Source organism: Meles meles, chromosome 4, assembly GCF_922984935.1.
Source record: "Meles meles chromosome 4, mMelMel3.1 paternal haplotype, whole genome shotgun sequence".
NCBI lineage: Eukaryota > Metazoa > Chordata > Mammalia > Carnivora > Mustelidae > Meles > Meles meles.
Window position 1 is genome coordinate 20,882,229 of NC_060069.1, and position 19,110 is coordinate 20,901,338.

Genomic DNA, 19,110 nt, shown 5'->3' on the forward strand with positions numbered 1-19,110 from the left:
ATAGGCAATGGATAATTACATATAATGATAGATATTGACAAGTGTTAGGAAGAAAAATGAAGTCAAATAAGGGGATGGTACACAGTATTTTCAATGGTAAGGTCCTGGAGGGCCTCTCTGAGGCAGCGACACTTGAGCAGGGACCCGAAGGAAGTGAGTAAGCCATTAGACTATTTCTAAGCAGAGGGAACAGCAAGTACAAAGGCCCTGACATAGGTTTCGAGGTTTCGAGGCATGTCAAGCGTGCAAGTGTAGATGGAGAGCAGTGAGTGAGGGGAAGAGGTATAGGAAATGAAATTGAATAGGTAGCCAGATACCAGATCATATCAGTTCCTAGAGATATGGCAAAGACTTTTATTTTAAGGATGTACGAAAGTATTAGAGGAGTGATAACATCTGATTTCCCTTTTAAGAGGCTCCCTCTGGCTGCTGTAGGGGCCTGAGTATATAGCAGGGAGACCTGTTAGGAGACTCCTGTGGTGACCCAGGTAAGGGGATGACGGACGTAGCTAGTAGAGGTGGGTTTGTGGAGAAGGAATCGGGGGCGCCTGGGTGGCTCAGTGGGTTAAAGCCTCTGCCTTCGGCTCGGGTCATGATCCCGGGGTCCTGGGATCGAGCCCCGCATCGGGCTCTCTGCTCAGCAGGGAGCCTGCTTCCTCCTCTCTCTCTGCCTGCCTCTCTGCCTAGTTGTGATTTCTCTCTGTCAAATAAATAAAATAAAAAAAAAAAAGAAATTGTGGAGAAGGAATCGGATTTGGATATATTCACAGTAGGTGGAACTAACTTCTGTTCATTGTTTAGGATAAAGGCCATTTTCTCTGAGAAAACTTCTTGTACTGTTCTTCCAGGCTAGGCTAGGTTTCCCTCCTCTGGGATTTCTCCAAATAGCCCATGCACACCTCTATTAGACACATGGTACTGTACTGAAGTGCTCTGTGTGTGTTTATATGTGTTCATAAGTTCTGTGGTTTTAGATCCAGGGCCAGGCCTTATTTCTTTCTAGTGCCTGGATTGCCTCTGACCTTCTCGTTGTGTGAGAAAAGTAACCTCTACTTGGTTTTCTATTATTATTTCTATTATGACTGCACATAATTGCTGTTTGGTGAAAGTCTGATAAATAGATATATAAATCAGTAAATTAAAAGGAAACATTGTTGGGAATAAGGACATTTATAGGGAGATAGCTTAATTGAGGGTTACACTGCCCCTGCCTGCCAGTTTTGGTGGAAAACATTCGTGAACCTCAGCAAGCCTGGATTTGCTTCATGGATCAGACTTTTTGTGGTGGGCTTCTTCTATCCCAATTGAACAACGAATTGAAAACTTCCCTTCAGGTAAATAGAATCTCAAGACCCCTTCTGTGTCCAGGACTTTATGATATAACCAATTACCAAAATATACAACCTCTGAAGTTTCATACAAAATACTTTACTATTTTCTCCACTTTTGAGAGTAGATAGTAATTTGAAACGTATTGATGGTGCGGGCATGATTATAGACGTGCCATTTATTTCTCAGCTCCCCTGAAACTGTACCATTTTAAATAATATGCTATATGTTTATACAGCCCCACAGCCCATGTGTCAGATTTTCCTCCTCTTTGTATATGAGACATAGAAGAAAAAAGTGTCAAAAATGATCTTACTAGAGAAATGCTTTGCTTGTTGTTCACTTTCATCTGGCAATACTATAAAAGGAATAACATGAGTCTAGTTTTGAAATGAAAAAGGGAAGAATAAAGGGAGCAGACTTGAGGCAAGGAGTGGACAGTCAGGGACCAGACTACTTTTCAGGGCTCTATTCCTTATTACTGGCTGCATTTCTGGATTCGACCAGGGAATGTTTGGTCACATCATAGTAAGAATGGTCTTTTATTTATTTATTTACTTATTTATTTGACAGACAGAGATCATAAGTAGGCAGAGAGGCAGGCAGAGAGAGAGGGGGAAGGAGCCTCCCCACTGAGCAGAGAGCCCAACAAGGGGCTCGATCCCAGGACCCTGAGACCATGACCTGAGCCGAAGACAGAGGCTTAACCCAATGAGCCACCCAGGTGCCCCAAGAATGGTCTTTCATTCCTCCATTTACTCCATCAATAAATTAACAAACAACGGCCGAGGCACCGTATTTGCATCAGGCACAGTGAGTACCATCTGGGGGATTCTGTCAATGAGGGTTGATGTTCCACTGCACATAATAAAAAACCAAGTAGAGGTTACTTTCCTTACACAAGGAGAAGGTCAGGGTTAGGCAATCCAGGACAGTCATGACTGCTCCACAAAGGCTCTTTCTGGCTCTCTTCTTGCCATCCCTTGGCTCCTTTCTCTCATTTTCATGCTTCCAAGATGGCTGCTTCACCTCCAGTCCTGATATTTTTCAGGTCTACTTTACCAAGCACCATGCACAGCTCAGGGCAGGCACTCGAATATTTATTGAATAAATGACTAAATAGGGATTCAGTGAAAATATCTGAAGCACAAAAGTGTATAAAAGCAAAAGCTAGGCACTCCAAATTATTTAATAGCCTATCATTGTCAGATGATTGGAGCAATTTATTTTCTCATTGTTGCAGGCTATGTTCTCTGGAAGTAGACGCAGACATGTAGTTTGGGATGCAAGACATTTACCAGGGATTAGTACCTTGAAACGAAGAGGGCTGGAAGCAGTGTTAACCAGGAGACAAAGGTGACATGCACTGGTGGCCCAGCGAAGCTCCAGGGCAAGCTTTGCTTGTTACAGTTGCCTGGCATTGGGCTGAGGGGGCTGGGTCTCCATATTCCTACCCACCCTCTCCGGACCCCGGAGGTCTGCTGCTCCGGGAAGGGCATGGGCATGGGCATGGGCGTGAGCGAGGTGGCTCTTTGTAGCCGAGACTGTGAAGGAGCTGACAGCTGCCCTCTGATGACTGCAGTCTTCACAGCTGGGCAGCCAGTCTTTTCCTGAAGAATAATCTGAGTGGCATTTCTCCCTATCTGCTATCGCATGACATTTCACTTTACTTGTCATAACACAAAATAAAATAACGAGATCCAAGAAATAAAAAGAAAGAAGAAAAAGGCGGGAGGCAGAGAGCTCAGTTCCCTAGCAGAAAGCTCAGCTTGAGGAAAGAAAGTGATAGCTGTGGCTGCTGCAATGCAGAGGTGACTTTGCCTGTATAGACGCAACACCAGTAATGAGGGTCCTCAGTGGACAGAACTCTATAGTTGCCTAAAGTCTTTGGTTGGCAGCAAGTCCTATGCAAACCTGAATTGACTGGGGGAGCATGGTCTATAGATGGGGTTTCTCTACTGCACGCTTCCCACTGTTTCAGGTCTAAACATGCAGTCAGAGTTTGCAGATCCTAAGGAGAGCCCCGCCTTGTGGTGAGAACAGGAAGTGGCTCATTTCGGCGAGTGAGTGGTTTGCTTGCTGTGTTTAAGATAATGGGATTCAGGGGATGCTTCCTTGATTTTAAAAGGGCATCGGTTACTTTTCTCTGGAATTTGATGATTATATCCATTATCTGTATATGGATACCTAGCCGTGCTTGCTTCCATGATCCTTTCCCTTTGCCTTTTTCTCACTGTATGGCTTCCCATATGTATGTCCTTCCTATACAGTTCCCTCACATGGTATGTTTGTCTTGGTCACTTTCTTACTCACAGCTAAACAAAGATTGAGCTGAATTTGGCTCAGAGAATATTTGCTTTCAGGTAATGAATGATTCTTGGTAAATGCCTATAGGACCCCAGGAAATCACTCAGTAATGGTGTATTTTGGCCCCTTTGGCATAAGGTGGCAGAAATACTTGGGAAGGGGAGCAGAACACGACGAGAGGGGCCAGACTTGCTTAAACCTAACTCAGTTTCACAGAGGGCAAGCTCATAGTCACCAACGGGGAGGAGAGTGGGGAGATGAGTTAGATAGGTGATGGAGATTAAAGAGTGCACTTACCGTGGTGAAAAAAATAAAATTAAAAAAAAAAAAACCCTTGAATTCGGGGCGCCTGGGTGGCTCAGTGGGTTAAAGCCTCTGCCTTGGGCTCAGGTCATGATCCCAGGGTCCTGGGATCGAGCCCCACATCGGGCTCTCTGCTCCGCGGGGAGCCTACTTCCTCCTCTCTCTCTGCCTGTCTTTCTGCCTCGTCGTGATTTCTCTCTGTCAAATAAATAAAATATTAAAAAAACCCCGAATTCAACTTATACTGTCTCTATGAAATAATTAACTTTAAAAGGTACTATATTTTTTATCTGCATATAGTATGTTTTGTTTCACTTTTGAATATTTTAATTTTTAAAAATATTTTATTTATTTACGCCAGGCAGCAAGAGGGGGATCACAAGCACAGGGAAGCTGGAAAGGGAGAAGAAGGCTCCCTGCTGAGCAGGGAGCACGATGAGGGGCTAGATCCAAGGACATTGGGATCATGACCTAAGCCGAAGGCAGAAGCTTAATGACGGAGCCACCCAGGTGCCCCCTGTTTTTGAATATTTTAAATAATATGTTCCCTTTTCTATCAGTCATGCTCCTCAACCACGTGAACGCTCTCAGAGCTATCTATACCCGGTCATGAAAGCATTATCAGAGTAAAATGAAGTCACTTTGACATTGGCATTCTCCAATCAAAGCTATTATTACAGAAAATAAAGTTCTTCCAATGAGACCCTGGACATTTTCAACAGTAATCCCTCGTTATTAATGAGATGACATTGTATTTGATCCTTTTTTATTGTATGTTTATTCTGTTTCTATTATTTGCATTATTGCCTTTGAGGATTCTGAATAATGTCTTAATTTTTTTGATAGGAATTCATCATCAAAAGCGAATTGCTCTTACTAGACATGTACGGTCGTGTGTTGCTCTGGGAAGGAATATTTAAAAAGGTTCCACAAATTTATAGATAGGACAGTTACTTACAGCCACGCAGGATGAGCTGCTGTCTTTGTGACCTCCTCCAGTGGGATCAAAACCTGTTTGAGTCCATTCTGCACATAGACTAGATGAGTAGAAATTATGCCTTCTCTTTGGAAAATTTGCATTTTTTATTTTACAATCATCGTTTTCTGATTATAAAAATAATGCAACTTAATTTATGATGGAAGCTGTGAAAAAGAGAGAACAACAACTATATGTACAAGGTGAAAATCTCCCATAACCCTATGCAGAAAGAGCTATTGTTAATATATTGGTGTGTATCTGATGAGAATTTTAAATTATTTCTATTACGTGTTATATATAATATATAATGCTTGCACTTCTGAAATTGTAGACATAAGTAAACATAATCTCATAATTTACCCTTTTCTTTTAATTAGAGCATTTCTATTTGTTAGAATATACTTTCTGGTGGTTGCAAACAATTATGACATGGATTGATCAACTTTAAGCAGTTGTTATTCTTGGCTGGCAGGTGTTTTCAGTTTTCCCTGATACTTGGGTATAAACACATTACTGTTTATAGTCTTTGAGATCTTATTTTTGTCTTAGAATACATTCCTAGAAGTGCAAGTGTTGGGTCAAAAGGTAGACAGATGTTCAAATTTTTGACGCTATTGACTAAACTTGTTCCAGAAAATGCATACCATTTATACATTCACTTGCAATATTAAGAAAGCACACTTCCCCATATTGTCCACAAACCCTGGTTATTGATACTAAAAAAAGAAAGAGAAAACTTACATCTGGATAGACAAATACTAAAATTACTAATAAAGATGGACATTTTTTCATAAGTTCTCTGCCCTTTTGCTATATAGAGGCATTTAATGTTTTCTTATCATATGGTCTCTTTAGCTATTAAGAATAGTAACTGTCATAAATGTTACACATGATTTCCAATTTAACCTTATTTTTGGTATTACTTGCCTAAAAGTAACTTTTAATTTTTCTGTCATGTGATATGTCTTGTTTTTCCCCTTCATTTTTTCTTCTTTGCTTTTAGGTTTGGATATTTTCATTTTACTTGATACCAAAGTTTTCCTCTTGGAAATTTCAGGCCCTAGCAAGCAAACAGGGCAGCATTTTGGGGGTACACATGTAGGTGGGCCGACAAATTTTTTTTTTGTGTGTCATACTCTGGCTCCAAATGGATTATTGTTTCATCTTTGGACTTCTATGTAGTATTAACAAAAAACCCAGTACCTCATGGCTTTTTACAAGGCTATTTTATATGCTCTAGTGTTTTTGCTAAGAATTTCATGCCAAATCTTGAAAATGCAAGGTAATCATGTTGTGGGGAGAACATAGGCTTTGGACTCAGACTAGTGAGTCCAAATCAGTAGAATCCTGATTCTACTCACTAACGCTGGTCTTGGGTAGTTTATGGAATCTCGAGTCCAGTTTCCTCATCTGAAGAATGAGATTGATAATCTCTGCCTCCTGAAGTATGTATGACATGGTCGGGGGGATTTCCCTTCCTCCCTCTCTGTCTTTCTCATTCTCTTCCTTCTCTTCTTCCTCTCTCTTCCCTCTCACCATTTCCCCCTTACCCCCTTTCTTTCCTTGTATATTTCTGTTGCATGAGCGAGTGAATACATAATACTTGAGACTAAAAGTTTCTCAGTAAATAAAAAGTCTCCTTTCATCTTTTAGGTCATGGGAATATCTCAGGTCTTTATCTGTTTGAAATTCTCTTCAGTGCATCCAAGATTATGCTTCTTTGATTTCTTATAACTAATGGATTTAGATCATTTGGATTTACTTTGCCCTGATTTTATTACCTTTCCCTTACACAGACTGAAGTTTATCTGTTGACATTCTATTCCTATCACCTTGGCTTACTTATATTCCAAAGAATATTTGTCCAGATGCAAATGTGAATTGTTTGTTCTTTCTTTCTTCCTTCCTTTCCTCCTCCCTCCCTCCCTCTCTTTCTTTTTTCTTTCTTCCGTTCTTCTCTCTCTCTCTCTCTCTCTTCCTCCGTCCCTCCCTTCCTTCCCTTTCTGAGCACTCTCTCTTTACATAATTTAGAAAAGTATTAAATGCAGAAACTATCATGTGGCCTGGGGAGATGTTTTTTTAGACATTGTCATTTATTCAGGGCAGGTATTATTTTTCTCTAAATGAAATAAATGGAACAGTATCAGAGCTACTTTCTGGGGCATATTCTCAACTCACAAATGGCTCCTTAACTACCTCCTTGACCCACAAAGATGGGTCTGTGCAGCCATGCTTACACTATGTGATCCCTGCCCAATACCACTGCTGGTTGCCCTCAAGAGGGCCAACCACACAGTGTCTCTTGGAGATAAAGACCTGGAACTAAGGGACTCTAGCTTTTTCAGAAAGTAAACTCAGGGTTGTGAAGTGACCCTCATACACAGTTGTATGACCTGAGAAATAGCAAAATGGGAATACCAGAGAGAGAGAGAGAGAGGGAAACATACAGAGGGAAGGCATAAAGGCTTTTAAGGTTGGGTCTCAGCCCCTTCTGGAGGCCAGACATCATTTTTGTACTTGGAGTTCATGAGTTTGTCATCAGTGTGACAAATTCTCATTTTTTCTTAAGCTAGCTCTAATTAGCTTCCGTCATATGCAGCTTAAGAGACCTTGTATCTTTTTTCTCCTTTAGCTCAACCATGGACTCTTCGGTTAGGCTTTAGCTAAGTCTTCTCTTACCTTTCCATATTTTGATTCCAGAAAGTACTCCCAAATGGACTTTCTCTTTCTCCCATTCCCTATAAACTGCTTTCTTTAATGATGATTCTCTAAAACCAAATAGAATCATTTGCACACAAGAAGAACATGTCCAACTTGGGTTTGCCTCCCATGATTATCGATCTTAATGACATCCTTCCTGGATAAAGTTGAACTGAAGTATCTGTATGTTTATTTTACAAAGGGACTGTAGGAGGGATGGCAACAATCTTGGGGTCTGATTACATCTAGTTCTCTCTGTGCATATCCCTGTTCATATCTCCTAGGATCTTGCTTTACATACTTATGCTTTTTATAATTGTAGAACTTGCATTTAAATATATTGTTTGATGACTGCTAAGTCCATGTTCTGTTTTCTGAGAATTGTTAGGCCCATCTTGAAGCACTCTGTGGCTTTGTCCCACTGATCATGGCTTTTTAGACCAATGGTCTCTTGATTCAAGTTTGGCATTTAGATTTTTCTCTCCTAAGACCTGAAATGGTAACTCAGGGACATAAGTGAGTTAGTTGGAACTGAGTGTTGAAATGGAATGGTCATATCAAATTGGAACACTGTGGCTGGGACAGCTGTGATCAACAAGAATCTGAAAGCCAGGAATGCCTATGTGCTGAGAAAAAATATTCAAAAAGATGGCACAGAGAGAATTTGAGATGAGCTATGTTGTATGATAAAGAATTTGGTCTTTGTTCTAGGTTCTGGGCACAGAGCTTCTTGAAATTTTCCAAGTAATAAAGTGTCTTTGTTATTCATGAGCCCCTTGGATCACACCTGAGTTTATGCAAATAAGATGTCTCAAGTGTAGCCTCTAAAATAGCTTCAGGATGGGGACTGGCCAGCAGAAAGACCAACTATATGATTAGGAGGTTGGGACTTTGAGCAGTCTGACCTCTAGGAAGAAATGAAAGGCTAGAAATGGAGTTCAGTCATGTGGTTGATGATTTAATCAATCCTGCCTATATAATGAAACCCCAGTAAACACTCTGCACACTGAAGCTCGGTGGAGCTTCCTGGATAGATAAGTACATCGATGTACCAGGAGGCTGACATGTCCTGATCCCATGGGAAGAGGGCATGGATGCTCTGTGTTTAGGAACTCCCCAGACCTTGGCCTTTGTGTCTCTTCATTTGACTAGTCCTGATCTGTATCCTTTAAAACAGAATTGTAATAATAAGCATAGCACTTTTCTGAGTTCTGTGAGTCAGTCTAGCAAATTAGCAAGCCTGAGGGGTTTGTGGGAATCCCTGAATTTATAGTCAGCCAGTTGGAATTACAGGTGGCCCGGGGACCCCTGATGTCTGGCTGGCATTAAAATGATGGTAGTCTTATGGAGGACTCAGTGCTTAACTTGTGGGTTCTGTGCTGATTCCAGATAGTGGCACAATTAATTTTCAGTATATCTGATGTTATGTTTAAGCACCTTCTGAGGCTTGGTTATACTTCTTTCTATTGGATTCTATGTGATCTGGTGATAGTTTTCTAATAGACTACAGGTTTTTGCTTGAGATGGCTGGAGTTGGCTACTATTTCCACCATCTCTTCCAAAGAGAAAATGGAACTTTGAGGGAATGGGGCATGATGTATGTGAGGCTGTAATTTGCTAATTCTTTTTCAACTTCATGTATCAAATTTCAAATATTGTAATTCACATTTTCCTTCTGTTTGTGTTGGTGAGAAATTAGTTTCTACATTCCCCACCCTCCCGCCCCCCCATGGAGATTTTTGCAGAAAGCACGATTCTACAACCATACAACCTTGAACTACTACTGCAGTTAAGCTTTACGGGCCTCAAAACTTTCTCCAATTTGGTATTTTGACTTTGAAGTTTTAGTCGCTCCTTGTCTGTGTCCAGATTGTCATAAACTCTTAGAATGTGAATACAGGAGTAGACCTGAGGGATCATCTTTATTATTGCAAACAATGACTCTAAAGAGTAGAAAAGTGAGACCTTGGCCTCCAGATCATATTACTTATTTCTGGCCAAGTCTGAATTTGAATGATTTCCTTATTTTCTGAGTCAACAGATTTATTCTGACTTCTCAGTGATAAACCTGTGTACTAAGAATTTAATTATTATTTTTTTAGTGTTATATATGAACACGAATATTTCTGTTATAAGTTTTTCCAAAATGGCTAAGGCTGTTTATTAACAGCAGCTCTCACCAGGGAAATTGCTTCCCATGGGAGGTTGCCACATCCATGTCTGCTTTTGGGGACTGGTATTCACATAAGTCTTAACTTAAAACATCTGTGAACCTGGGCGCCTGGGTGGTTCAGTGGGTTAAGCCTCTCTGCCTTCGGCTCGGGTCATGATCTCAGGGTCCTGGGATCAAGCCCCACATCGGGCTCTCTGCTCTGTAGGGAGCCTGCTTCCTCCTCTCTCTCTGCCTGCCTCTCTGCCTAGTTGTGATTTCTCTCTGTCAAATAAATAAAATATTAAAAAAATAAAAAAAACAAACATCTGTGAACCCTTAGTAGGATTTGAATCTACTTTTTTCCATTGCTTCATTTGTTTGAGTTTATTGCTTAGTGAGTGTTGGCACAAATTCTTATTCTTTAAATGAAAATGCCTGTTTTGTTCTGTTTTCTGTCTGTGGAGACCTTGAAAGAGAAGAGACTGAATTTTTTTTTTTTCAAATGTCAGAGCCTGAGGTATAATTTACATATAGTATGATTCTCCATTTTAGGTGCACAGTTCAGTGAGTTTTGACAAAACAGTTTTGTAACCCCACAACAATCGAGTTATAAAATATTTCCATCACCCTCCCCACCAAATCCCTCATGCTTTTTATAGTCAATACTCTGTTCTGACCCTCATTTTCAGGGAAACAAAAACAGAGTTTACTACCAACATTGCTGAAGGAATGTCTGAAGATATAGTTCAGAAATCAAGAAATAGCTGAGATACTCATTATTCTTTTTGTTTTTAATTTCTTTAATAATTTACAGCACAGAGTTTACAAACATTTTTAGGTTGTAAAGTTTTCCATTATTTTTGTATGCTCTCTTTCTTTCTGCCTCATGGTTGTTCATTTCCTTATGTGACTGGCAATTTTTGATTGCGAGTTTAACTTGGTTTTATCATGCTGTCAAAGTCTGAATTGCAGTGAGTTGAAACAGCACTTCAGTGATTCATGTTTCATCACTTCTAGATCAACCTTCTTGTGTTAATTTCTTTGCTTGAAATTCCTGCCACATGGGGGAATCCCTGTAATTCCAGGTACTGACTCCACTACCATATAACAAGCTGCCCCAGAAGCTATGGATGAAAATAACAATTTATTATCACTCACATGGTATTATCTCTTGACTTCCCCTGCATGTAGGGCGAGACTGGGATTTAAAATTTTTTTTTAGGAGACTTTCTTTTTTTCCCCAAGTTTCTAGAACACGTTGCCTTCTATGGGGACAGTCTAGTTTCTATTTCATGGACTGGATACCTGGATCTGGTTTCTGGTTCTCTGTAGGGGTCCTGATTCTAGCATCACTGTCCCCATCCCTGACTCCATGAAATGCCATTGTCTCCTAGAGCCTACAGCTGGATCTAATATGACGTGGGGCTGCTGGAGTGCCAGAAAGCACTATCCTCACCCATGTCTTGAATTTTTGTAGTGTGTAATGGGAAGGGGGCCCATCTTAGCCCAATCTACCCTGTGTCTAGTGATGTCCCTGATAGCTGTTCTTCAGTGGGTCTTCCTTTCTAAAGGGCTTTGTCCAATTTTTCAGACATCCTACTTCTTCTTTCATATTTATTTGATTATCAGTATGAAACAACCTGCTGTTTTCTCTTGGTTGGAACTGAAGTACAGTTGACACACCATGTTTCAGGTGTACACTCCAAAAGATATGCTGTGCACACAGCATGAGTAGCTACTATCTGTTACCAGACAACACTGTTAAAATACCACTGGCTATATTCCTTGTGCCGTAACTTTCATTTCCATGACTTTTACATTCTATAACTAGAAGCCTTTATCTCTCTTTCCTCTTCACCCATTTTGCCCATTTCCCTTCCCCTTCCCTCCGGTAACCACCACTTTGTTTTCTGTCTTTATGGGTCGGTTTCTGTTTTTTTGTTTGTTTAGATTTCACATATAAGTGAAATCACATGTCATTTCTCTTTCTGATTCATTTCACTTAGCATAATACCCTCTAGTTCCTTCCATGTAGTTGCAAATGGCAAGATCTCATTCTTTTATCAAGGCTAAATAATATTCCATTGTATTTATATACACCACATCTTTATCCATTCACCTGTCAATGACACTTGGATTGCTTCCATATCTTGGCTATTGTAAACAATGCTGCAATAGACATAAGAGTGCATATATATTTTCAGATTAGTGTTTCTATATATTTGGGAGGGGGTATATTCCCCATAGTGGAATTATTTGATCACATGGTATTTCTATTTTTAATTTTTTGTTCTATTTTTAATTTTTTTGAGGCATCTCTGTACTTTTTTCCATAGCTGTTGAACCAAATTACATTCCCACCAACAGTGCACAAGGTTGTCCTTATCTGTATGTCCTCACCATACATATTTGTTATTTTTTGTCTTTATAATAGCCATTCTGACAGGTGTGAAGTGATATCCTATTGTGTTTTTGATTTGCATTTCCCTGATGATTAGTGATATTGACCATCTTTTCATGTGTCTGTTGGATATCTGTATGTCTTCTTTGGAAAAATATCTATGTAGGTCTTCTGCTCATTTTAAAATCGGTTTGTTTATTTATTTATGGTGATGAGTTGTATAAGTATATACATATATAAGTATATATTTATATATTATATTTATATATTATTGATATTTATTTATATATATATATTTAAAGATTTTATTTATTTATTTGGCAAAGAGAGAGAGAGAGCTCAAGCAGGGGAAGAGGCAGGGAGAGGGAGAGGGAAAAGCAGGCTTCCCGCTGAGCAGGGAGCCTATGTGGGACTTGATCGCAGGACCCTGGGGTCATGACCTGAGCCCAAGGCAGACACTTGACTAATAGAGCCACCCAGCCATCCTCTTTATATTTTGGATATTAACCCCTTATCAGACATCATTTGTGAATGTCTTCTCCTATTTAGTAGGCTGCCTTTTAATTTTGTTAATTTTTTCCTCCCCTGTACAAAAGCATTTTATTTTGGTAGAGTACCCAATAGTTTATTTTTGCTTTTGTTTCATTTACTTAAGGAGATATAGCTAGAAAAAGTCACTAAGGCTCATGCCCATGAGATTACTCCCTATGTTTTCTTTAAGGAGTTTTATAGTTTCCCACTCTTTATAGGTCTCACTTTTTTTTTTTTTTCTTTGTTTTTCGAGAGGGGAAGGTGGGGTGAGGGGCAGAGGGAGAGAGAGAATCTGAAGCAGGCTCCATACTAGGCATGGAGCTCAATCCCATGACCCTGAGATCATGACCTGAGCTGAGATCAAGAGTCAGATGCTTAACCAACTGAACTACTCAGGTGCTCTTCATTTAGGTCTTTAATTCATTTAGAGTTTATTTTTGTGTCTGGTGTAAAAAAGTGGTCCAGTTTCATGCTTTTGCATGTAGCTGTCCAGTTTTCCCAGCATGGTTTACTGAAGATACTGTCTTTTCCCCATTGCATAATCTTGCCTACTTTGTCATAAATTAACATGGGATTATTTCTGGACTCCCTATTCTGTTCCATTGATCTATATGTCTATTTTGTGTCAGTATCATACTGTTTTGATTATTATAGATTTTATTATAGATTTGTAATACATCTTGAAATCTGGAATTGTGGTACTTCCAGCTTTGGTTTCTCTCAAGATTTCTTTGTTGATTCAGGGTCTTTTTTTTTTTTTTTTCACTTCGAAACACATAAGTTTTTTACTCTTTAAAAATTATCTTGTGTTTTTTAATTAATTTATTTTTTCAGCGTAACAGTATTCATTGTTTGCACATGTTGATTCAGGGTCTTTAGTGATTCCAAATTTTATAATTATTTGCTCCAGTTCTGTGAAAAATGGTATAGGTATTTGGATAAGGATTGTATTGACTCTGTAGATTATTTTGGATAGTATGGACATTTTAACAGTATTAATTCTTCCAATCTATGGATGGGGAATATCTTTCCATTTGTTTATATCATCTTTAATTTCTTTCATCAGTGTTTTATCGTTTTCAGAGTAGAGGTATCTCACCTCCTTGGGTAAGTTTCTGCCTAGGTATTTTATTATTTTGGGAGCAATTGTAAATGGGATTGTCTTCTTAGTTTCTCTTTCTGTTATTTCATTATTAGTGTGTACATATGCCACAGGTTTCTGTATGTTAGTTTCATATCCTGCAACTTCACTGAAAGAATTTTTTAGTTCTAATAGTTTTTTGGTGAAGTCTTTAGGGTTTTCTAGATCTAGCATTATGTCATTACAAATGGTGACAGTTTTAATTTTTCCTTTCCAGTTCGGATGGCTTTTATTTCTTTTTCTTGTCAGATTGCTGCAGCAAGAACTTCCAGTGCTATGTTGAAAAAAAGTGGTGAGAGTGGGCATCCTTGCACTCCAAGCATGGAACACCTTGACAGGGCACTCGGAGCAAGTGGCAGGGAGTCCTGCGGTGTATTGGGATGGGGTGCCTTCCCTTGTTTTTCCCTGTCCCTGTGGGTTGATATGCAATTCTAGCTGATTAGTCATCACTTACAGATAATTTTAATTTCTTCACACTTTTATTTAGATTAAAAGAAGTTGGGTCACATATTGTATTCCTTTACCTTACATTTCAAAAATTATATATACTTGCTAGAGATTCTGTTTTTATCTTTGCTTTTGTTTTTTCCCCTCCTGCCTGCCTGGGCTAAGATTGATACTACCCCAGTAAAACACATTCCCCAAGGATTACTGCTAGTTTACTTTGTGCATTGTCATTAGTTTGTCTTCAGCATGGTCTGTGTGCTCTCTGATTTACAGCACTCTGTATTCTATTGTTGCATCTTATGTGATGCCTGCAAATGTTTTTATGATTCCATTATGTGAAAGATTGAAGACTAATTTTTAATTTACCTCTTAGTGTTCCCCTAAGATTGTCATACTAAAGAATGAAACTCAATTCTTTGTTTAATTCCAGCTGTCAGCCGGGGACCGGGCAAACAACACAGTACTGAAAGAGAATTAGAACCATCTGCCTGGAGTCCCTTAGTAAATGGAAAAGTCACCAACACCAAGTTTTTTAAGAAGTTGTAATTACAAGTTGCATTGCAGACCATTTATATATCCATCCTGTGTTGCATGTAAAATATGAAGCAATATTGGCAAGAATCTGTATCCATGTTAATGGTCTATATTTGTGAAAAAGCCCATCAACTAACTTTTTTTTTTAAAAAATTATTATTTCTTATTATGTTAGTCACCATACAGTACATCATTAGTTTTTGAGGTAATGTTCCAAGATTCATTGTTTGTCTATAACATCCAGTGCTCCATGCAATACGTGCTCTCCTTAATATCCATCACTGGGCTAACCCATCCCTCTACCCCCCCACCCCACCCCAAAACTAACCCCAAGGTTAGTTTCTTGGAGTCCACAGTGTCTCATGTCAACCAACTTTCAAAAAATTTTTTATTTACTTATTTTTTTTTTATTAACATAATGTATTATTTGCCCCAAGGGTACAGGTCTGTGAATCATAGCCTTACACACTTCACATCACTCACCATAGCACATACCCTCCCCAATGTCCATAACCCAATCACCCTCTCCCCCCAGCAACCCTCAGTTTGTTTCATGAGATTAAGAGTCTCTTATGGTTTGTCTCCCTCCCGATCCCATCTTACATGTCAACCAACTTTTAAGAGACTGTTAGTCTAGGGTGACTTATCCTTTCTAAACAAAGGATGACTGCTTTCCAGGCAAAACTCAGGATACAGTGACTGGTAGAATTGTAGTTTCAAAAACAAGGTGAAAACACTATCAAAAAAATTCCTAGGCACGTGGTCATTATAGCTTTTAAAATGACATGTCACATTCTTTCTACTTCTTATTCTCTTTTAGTGCATAGAGTGGCTACTATTTGAGCTAAATGCTTGCCTGTTTCCCCTCTAAGGCTAGATATTTCCCAGATAGTGAAGATGTGAGTTAAACAAAAGTAGGAGCAGGTCATTTAAGAAAAAATATAGCTTTTCTGAAAGCTAAAGCATAGAGAAAACTGCTGTATATAAAAAACAGAGATGAACTTTACATTAGAAAACCAATTCTTTTTTAAAAAATTTATTTATTTATTTTTTTCAGTGTAACAGTATTCATTGTTTTTGCACAACACCCAGTGCTCCATGCAATATGTGCCCTCCCTATTACCCAATTCTAATGTTAGCATATCGTGATGAAAACAGGATTGATTCCAACCTGTTTGATTCTAGAGTGTATAATTTGAATGTCAAGCAGCAAAATAGGGGGAGGAAGAAAACTGAACTTGACCTCTCTGAGCCTTAGTTTCTTTTTCTATAGAAGAAAGATAACAGTACTTCATATAATAGCTAGAAGGATTAAATTACATAATGTATGGGAGAGCAATGTGTATACAAAAGACAATCTATAATTTTTCCCCCCTCCTTCTGTCTAACCCAAATTTCATAGGAAGTGTTTGGCTATTTAGATTTGAAAGAACTTCGTTGTGATGGCAAAATTATAATTAAACAGATTGGATTTTCAGATGTGCCCAAATGTCAATGAAGCCAATATTTAAGCAGAGCTCTCTAACGGACTGAACCATAGTTCCATAAGCCTTGGATAATTGAGAATGGACTGTAAACTGAGAGTCATTTTTATGTGCTGCACTGTGCCCCTGTATTACCAGGGGCAGAGCAACTGAAGGCTTAGAGGTAAGGGAAATGGGCTGGTGCCTGTAATATTTCACTAGGAAATGTAACAACATAACAAACAGCCTGGTGCTGGTATTAATTGTTTGAGAGAGAACTGATTTATCTGTCTGGAAAATTTCACCCTGTGAATGGCAATTATCGCCAGAGTATGGATTCTCTAAGGTGTTCTGTAATTGCTCAATTATCTCTAATGCTCATGCTCCATCCTGGTCTTTAATAGAGGCCGTTCCACATTCTCGATTGTTCTAGGCTCCAGCCAAATCTCAGATATGTGCAGCAAGAGGCATTGCAGAGACACTGTAAGCCAAACTCTCCAGATAGTCCCCAATATCATTTTAACTTTCAGAGTCTTCTTTCACCAAACTTTTTGTTAGAATGGCAACGGCAGTGAATGGGGGCAAACAGTGAATTTCTGAGTCTGCTACAGGCGATAATTGTAAATGCCACGTCCCAAGTATTGCTATCTATAGATAGAGGTAATTTTCAAAATCATCCCTGTAACTCCAGGTACTGATTATCTGCTGCTACATAACAAACCACTCCAAAATGTACGGCTTCAAATAACTATTTATTTTTTTCTCTCATGGTTTTGTGGATCGACTGGGCTCAGCCTGGGGTCTATCAAGCAATTGAAGTCACACAGAGGCCGAGGCTGCATTTATCTGAAGGTTCAGTTGAGTTGGAATGTCACGAGGCTAGCGTTGGTGCTAACTGCTGAGAGCTCAGCTGGGGCCTCCCAAGTACCTACCCATGGACCTTCCACAGGGCCTAGAGATTTCTTAGGATAGCAGCAAAATTCTTGGAGGGAGCAGCCCCAGAGTGACCCCTCTCTGAGGCCAAGGTAGATGCTGCAAGGCTCCTTACAGTCCTGTCCCAGAAGACCCAGAGAGTCACTTCTGCCACATTCTATAGGTCAAGTAAGTCACGAAGGCCACACTCAGGTAGAGTAATGAGACTTCACTTCTTGCGGGGGAAATGGCAAGATGACATGGAAGAAGAGCACATTTGATGGGACATACGGTGGCGGCCATCTTTGGAAAATAGAATCTGCCACACGGGGTTCATCTACTCCTGTCCTAGCTGCCAGTAGAACTCGCCTGCATCAGGAATGCTCCTGAGCTCCAGCTACTTTAATGACTTTCTCCATTTACCTGTGAACATGGAATAATTCACAATTGATAAAATGCATAGAGGAAGTCAGAGGGTATTAGTGTCACAAACGCATCATGTTTGTTTCACAGATCAGACTTTTGTTTTCTTGTGCTTGGTGTGCAGTGTGTTGATCAATATGCCATTCACAAGTCTTTCTGTATGTCTGCCTTGACCATTGAAACCCTGTTGTCTTCCTCACCTCTGCTTTGACCCTTTTGTGTTTCAAAGTGACTTATTCCCAGTTCCTGGTATCCATAGGAATCTGTGTATCCACATCAATGTCCTCTAATAGCCTCTTAACACCTCTGTCTTCAATGTTTGGCTTCCAGACCTTCCTACCAGACAACTGCTAACCTAGGTTCTCTAGCTTCCGCCCTAAGGCAGAAAATACCTCAGGATGGAGGTATACTTATCCATATAATCTGAATGTTTCCTTTCAGTGAAAAACAAAGATTTCTTGCCACACAAGGTTTGGTATCAGTGCCTTAAGACTTCCTAATGCTTCCATCTTTGATACCTCCTATATTCTTAGGCTATTATTCTCTCCAGGTATTTGATTTCCTATATTTCAATGACTCAGGAGATACATTTCCTCTAGTCTCAGTATTTAGTGGTTTTCAGCAAGGATTCAGCAAAAGCTTCTGTTGCTCATTTAACATATTGATGGAAATACTTTTAGGATTGGAGGTAGGGAAAATCCCAAGGGCTTGAATAAGTGTTTTAATGGATTGAAAATAACAAATGCAATTAGAACATAATTGGATAAATGGTCAGAATCTATAACCTATACTGACTCTTCATGGGTCTCCAACCTTTGGATGGGATGATTGTTAAAATCCACTGGTAATTGGAGACTAGATTCCCCCCTCCCCTAGCAATTTTCCTTTTGGTAGTATCATATTAAATTTCCTTCTACTTGCATCATCTAAAGTCGCTATTTTACATAGCTAGAAATTATTGTATAGAATGTCTTTTCCAATTTGGGAAAAAGGAAATGTTCTGCTTTATCAGATAACAGTTTTCTTGACCTCCTTTCAACTTCTACATTAAATTTGAAAGTTTTTTATTGATCATCTATCATGTCTTAGTCCACTGTGGGAGTCTGTGAAAATGTAGGTGAGGAACATCATTAAGACAACTAATCCTTGTTCTTGATGGTTTGCAAGGCAATAGAGCAAATAATACTATCTAGACCCAAATAGTCAAGATACAAACACTGTGTTGAAGTTTGTTATTGAGAAATATAATTTTTGTTAGGTATCATTTGAAATGTGCTTTGAGAAATAGGCTGTAATTTGACAGGGGCAACTGGGGAGTAAAAAGGGCATTCCAAGTGAAGAGAACAGCTTGAAGAAAAGTAGAGAGGCAGGTCCACACAGATTCTTTTAGAAAAATGGTAGCTATATTAGTTTTGACAGGATAAAATATACATCTAGGGAAGTAATGGGCTGCAAGATTAGAAAGGTAGGTTTGAACCATTTGGGAAT